We start from the raw sequence: 6,874 nt of genomic DNA, 5'->3' as shown, positions 1-6,874 counted from the left end.
TATGTCTGTGATGTATCATTTGTATATGTTGGGGTATCGATTTGAGTGCATGTCTTCTGAAACACTGTTAATACGAGCATCTTCTATAGCACAGTTACCCATAGTACAAATACATGAGAACTTCTAATCAAACGACTATTTTGACGCATTTGCACTCGATTCACTGTCACAAATAGAGAATGGCTAGTTGTTATGTTGAATACAACACCCATATGAACAATCAATTCTAATTGTCTCCATTACATATACGCGTAAGTTTACAAATTCTGTACCTCAACCATCAAACGAAATACTTTCGTGATGAAAATTATCTAAGTAACTCATAATCACGTACACACTGAAAACTACATTCAAGAAAATATCAATCCGTTTTGAAAATAGTGTTTAACAGAATGTACATCTATATTACACAGACATGTTCATGTTAATAAATGTAGGATGGAGTTTTTAGACAACCAGTCAAGGGCACATGACTAACAAACATCTGATTCATCAATTATTTTGACTGAACATTTATCACAGAACTGTTGATCGTGTGAATTACAAGTTGTATGCAACATGCATCAGTAGTATTGACAACATTTTACAGTGTAACACCATTTATTTCACAATACACATCCATCATACTCGTCAATCTTAAAAACACACAGTTAATTTTATTCATAGATTAGTAAGACAAGGAGATTGAACATAAGCGACGTCATATGTGACCACCAATGGGTAATTCCATTTCTTTCGGATGGAATATCCATCAAATAGTTTATTCACTGATGGTATACATTGGTGTTTCACAACACCAACCTATTCAGCTTTATCTGAATTTATTCATGTGAAGAGGTATAATAAACAACGTAATCGTATGGGATTCCTGTTCAACATCAAAACTCGCAGAAGTATCTACATGTGGAAAGAAGATATTAAAAACAGTGAGGAACTGGGACATGTGAAGTTGGTCGATTAGTAGAACAAATTGAATTAAGATTGAGCTGCGTCTTAAATCGAATGATGCTCGAATGTTTAGGTCGAGCAATCGTAGTTGAGTAATTTGTTGTACAAAGAAACCTGAATGTTTGAAAAATTCAATCATATTCATCACCCAGTTTCATTTTCACTCTCCAGATCATGTTCACACATTAGTATATGACCAGCAATATATCTGTTCCAATTCAATTCAGTATAAATTTCTGATGGACTATATTTTACAACTCTTTCGGCTTTCAATTATTGATGAAAAGAGAAGGCGGTAAAACGGTAACAGTGTCATTCAAAATTGTTATTCCCATCCTTAGAAAAAACCGAAATAAACAACAGACAAACGAGATTGCCAGTTTGCACATAAACATGAATTCATTTCACATACACAAAGTATGGTCTAACAAACGTAATGATATGACTTCAACACATCAATCTCAGTTGATACCAATTTGTCTTTGATAGGCTTCATCAAAACAGTGTGATATTGGAGTAATTTGATGTAGACAGTTGAACTTTGAATAATTAACATCTTGAGTTCGAAGTATCTTGATTCAGTTTACAACAACGATGGATGAATTCGAATGAAATCAACCGTTCAGTAATCAAACACATTGTTCACATTATCGAGTTGTACACATTGATAGTTGGTGATAAACATCTGTGTAAATATTACAGTCTAAATAAATGATTTTGTTTGCAATGAGATGGGTCGACAGTGAAGTCATTCAACTGACAAACAGGCACTGTGAAAATTGTTGACAGAATCAATGTAACCGATTTATTTCACAATACACAATACTAGTTGACTAGTTCACATCACAATTGATTTTGCAATTGTGAAGATGTAAAATCGAGTTACTTGTTTTAGTTTGATTTGTAAATACACTCTCAACCACACACACACACAGATACACGAACAGACTGAATAAGTGGAGCTAATCTCGTCATCATTTCACATCAGTTTACATCCAGCTTAATCGATCACAGTCAACAAGTTCCACAACCAATCTTATCCTACCACTTCATTCCAATCTTTATAATCGGTGTGTATATATTATGTAATTTAAATGTGAACTAATAAAGTGGTTATCAAGTAATCCATAATTGAATTTCACTAGATACAGACTGTTAGGATAGTGGTGAATATAGATGAAACAGTTGTGTAGTGTTCCTGTCAACTAGACTGGATCGAAAACTGATGACAACATATGATGTAACCAAACACATTTCAATAATTGTTTTCAGTTTTCATCACTCGTTTCCATCATTTAATGATCAATGCACGTGTTTATGAAAAACTGTACTTAATAATCTCAGCTAGGGAATTTTGGGATGATGAAGACAAATTGAGGATATTCTCGTGGAATTGTATGAACCAATTTGAATGTATTTACATTCATAAGTGGATCTATAGCTCGTTATAAAAAGTGATATCATGCTAAATAATTTGACAGTATACGTGTAAATATGTCTGAGTTAGATTCTGTGTACAGATGTGAATAGAGTTTCGATAAGACAATATCATTAATATAAACTTTTGAAAGAAGTAAACTGATGATATTTCTACAAGATTATTCAATAGTTCAGTCCATCAACAATGAATTTGCTTTATTGTTGTCAATATTCATTCAAATGCCGCGATAGAAAGATAATGACAACTTCAAAGCTAAAGTAATTTATCGAAATGGGGGTTTGTGGAGATTATAGTAATTTTTATAGTTGAATTCATGAGTTGATGTAATCTAGACAACCACTGAGAACTTGTATGCACTGGACGGCCGTTCCGTTCTAGTATGGGACTCCTAAACGGTGCTCATTCACGATCGCGCACTGCAGAAACTCGAAGTTAGGATCTTCGGTCTTGCGCGCGGACTTAACCTTAAATAATCAAGTTCACTGTTTCATCCCAAATTTATTTTATTAATTGTTAAGGAATTCAATTTTTAAAGTAAGTTATTTGTAGAATGGTAATATTTTGTGATAATCACTATGCTGATTTAGCGAATGCTATTGATTTGAAAATATCAGTGATAGATATGTTTCTTATCAGAAGGGGTTTTGTGGAGATTTAGCATTTTAATAGTTGCAAGCGTGAGTCAAATGAAGCTAGACCACCAAGGAAAACCTGGAAGCACTGGACGGCCGTTCCATACTATTGTGGGACTCCACGTTTTCCTTGGTGGTCTAGCTTCAATTGACTCACGCTTGCAACTATGAAAGATATGTTTCTATCTGCTAATCATTTTTAGCTTTGCATATAATTTATAACGAGAAATATTTAATTGGATGAAAAAAAAATTTATCACTAAATGATCTAAACTAAGAAGTGAGTAACATGATGGTATTTAGAATGAATGGTACATGGTTCGAGTCTCAGTACGAACATTAATTCCGTGATCCAGGTATATCCAACTGACGAGTCCTGAATAACAGGAAACACACGTCCTGAATTCCAATGCTAGCCACTATCCATCTCTACTTATAAGGAGTCAATGGTAAGAAAAGTATCAAATGTTGACATTATGCAGGTACATCGAGCTGATGAGTCACAAATAGGACGAAACGCGCGTCCTGGATTCCACTGCTAGACACCATCCATCTTTGTTAACATTATTTGTTTAAATTATTATACAAATTCAAAATATACTGAATTAATGCCTCAACATATGAAAAACTTCACTATAACACTATATATGACTTCATACATTAGTCTAGCTTGAGGCCTATTCATAGTTATATAGATGATTTACAGATAGTAGAGATAATTAGTAGTTCACTATGGAGTTGCTTTCTATGTAACAGATGTAACAGAAGTTTTCAATACCCTTCTATACAGGATTATCAGCGTATACATACAAATGTATTGAATCATTATTTTATTCTTTTTCTAAACGGAAATCAATTAAGAAATTAATCAGAATAATTGGAAAAATAAAAAAATTTTTCTTTCTAATTTCAATCAAGTGAAAAATGATAATTACATAATAGACAATTTGTATTTGTCGTTAAGGTATAAAGAACGAAAACAATGTAGGATGTATATTTAAACAAATAAAATTTTGATTCAAAAGTAATAATGGACAAGGTGATTGATGAATAAACAAAGTATCAAAAAAATTGATAGAAAATTAATCAAATTAATTGTTAGTATATACGCACACATACACGCACACACAACACACACAAATACATGGAATGTCATCTCCTATTTCAACATTATGTTCATTCAATGTAATAAAATAGTATTTAACAGAAGGGGGTTTGTGGAGATTTTAGTAATTTGATATAGTTGAAATTATGAGTCAATTGAAGCTAGACCACCGGCTCAGTGGTCTATTGGTTAAGTGCTCTGGCGCGAGACTGGAAGGTCCTGGACTTAAATCTCATGAGGCGGGATCATAGATGTGCACTGCTGAGGAGTCCCACAATAGGACGAAACGGTCGTCCAGTGCTTCCAGGTTTTCTATGGTGGTCTATCTTCAATTGACTCATGATCTTAACTATATAAAAAACAAAACAGTATTTGTAAGGGAAAGAGTCAATGATCTTTTACAACAAACAAACAAACAGTTGATTTATAGATGAAAGACAGTATATATATGTATGCATATAAACATGTCCAAACCAATTAGGGTTTTTTAAATTTTATTTTCCCTCAATTAAATTGAAATTGAATGAAATGAAATAAAATTTTACAAAATTTAAACAATCATTCAAGATGTCAACTTTAAGTTACTTTTTATTACTTATGTTACTTTATATTGAACATTAAATTTTATAATCAATCAACTAGACGCATACATCAATATAAATTTTATATATATGTATGTGTATAAGAAATTAAAACAAGTGTTGATTTTTAAGAAAAGATGGATAATGGCTAGCAATGGAATCCAGGATACGCGTTTCGTCCTATTTGGGACTCGTCTGCCGGATAGACCTGCATCTCAGAGTTGATGATCACGCCGGGATTGGAACTCAGCAACTTTCGCTTCGAAAGCCATCGCGTTATCCACTCAGCTACTGAGTCCTGATAGCCACTTGCTTGTGCAATGGGGTGATGTTTGAATTCGATTAGTATTGTTTGTTTGAATCTTCCCATTGACGGTTAGGACTAAAATTGATCAGTCTCTTGTTGGCATATGTGCATACTGTGCGTATTGCCTCGATATTATCTTAATTCACAAGCATTGTAAGCAAGGATGGATAGTGGCTAGCAGTGGAATCCAGGACGCGCGTTTCGTCCTATTTAGGACTCGTCAACTGGATGTACTCTGGGATGCAGGTACGAAATGCATGTCCTGGATTCCACTGCTAGCCACTATTCATCTTTCCTTAAAAAGCTTGTGACTTAAGACAACATCGAGGCAATCCACACAGGATACACATATGCCAACAAGATACTGATCAATTTTAGTCCTAAACAACAACGGGAAGATACAAGCAAACAACACCAAATGAATTCAAATATTGATTTTATTAATGAAAAAGAAAGAATAATTTACTTTGGTATTCAATTTTCAATGTCTTAATGAATGAATGAATGAATTCATTTCATCATTGATTCCATTGATTATACAAGCAAACAAACAAATGTACAGTTATACATATATGAATTGAATGAATAAATAAAGAAAAACAAAAGCGTTACAATCATAAAAAGAGATGCGTATTTGTAAAATTAAAATGAAATTCTTGTACTTCTCTTTTTTATCACTCAACGGAAATCCGTTCAAGTTTGTGTTGATTCAATGAGAGACAGAGAGTGATAATAAGAACTTAAAAAAAAACTAGAACAGCAATGGATGGTGGCTCGTATTGTAATATAGGATGCGCGTTTCGTCTCATTTGGGATTCGTCAAACTGATAGAGCTGCATCTCAGAGTTAATATCACCCCGAAACTCGAACCCAGTACCGTTCGCTTCAAACGCCATCGAGTTATCCACTTAGCTACTAATTTCTGATTAACTACTAGTTTGTGCAATGGGGTTCAGAATGCACATATGCCAACTTGATAATGATCAATTGCAGTCCTAAATATCAGTGGAAAGATACAAACAAACAATGCAAAATGAATTAAAACTAAAGCACAATTTTGAAAATTTCAACATTATTGGACGAAAAATTTTGAAAATGAATTTTATAAAGATTTATTTGTGAAATGAACTAGCGAACCAAAGGAAACCTGAGTGGATTAGCTAGGGACTCTTTTTATATCCCCTAGTTTTCGAATTCAGCAGAAGTAAGCATACAATCTCTAGTCTTTCAGATAGTAAAAAATCATCATGAAATTATATAGTTTAGACTTTTAATTTCGCGGCTTCATTCGTCACAAATTAATCCCAGTTATGATATCATTTTAAATTAGGTAGGATTGAGATTAGTCTGTGACAAATACAATCTAGAAATTTCACCGATCTTTTATAAAATTCTTTCAGTTAAACCATAATACTCATCTCACTAGTGAATCAGTTCAAAGTGTTCGTAAAGTTTTAGTAGAAAGTTATGACTGATGAAAATATGGACATGTCGAAAGTGAAACAGTTGTCACCGATGGTTTGTGATGATCATCGTGTTATATTTCTAAAAGACTGAAAATGGAATGGTGAAACTTAATACTGATCAAGTATTTTTAATGGCTAAGAATTTACTGTGGAACTTAAAGGTTCTGGTTCCGATTCCAAGTTGGGATGTGAATGAGTATTGATGTGGACTCGATATCTATCCGATATTGTGATGCTGGTAGATGGTGTGCCATGCACGAACCTTATCCCCCCAACTGACTATTTGAGCGAAAACACTAGAGTGAGCGAGAATGTGTGTTGAACTACAGAATAAAATGCAAAAAATACTAATTCATATATAGATATCAGTTTATTCTTTGGAAATCGACCCATT

General features: G+C 33.4%; 1 non-coding gene across 1 annotated transcript; it reads right to left on the bottom strand.

Annotated features, from left to right (window-relative positions):
- Positions 1-4,932: 4,932 nt before the first annotated feature.
- Positions 4,933-5,004, bottom strand: Smp_tRNA_01113_Pseudo_TCG.1.1. Its single transcript has one exon. It is a non-coding gene (tRNA).
- Positions 5,005-6,874: the final 1,870 nt, after the last annotated feature.

The sequence above is a fragment of the Schistosoma mansoni genome, chromosome 6 (genome assembly GCF_000237925.1).
Source record: "Schistosoma mansoni strain Puerto Rico chromosome 6, complete genome".
Classification (NCBI taxonomy): Eukaryota; Metazoa; Platyhelminthes; class Trematoda; order Strigeidida; family Schistosomatidae; genus Schistosoma; species Schistosoma mansoni.
Note: the sequence above shows the minus strand (reverse complement) of the source record. Positions and strands in the feature narration are given on the sequence as shown.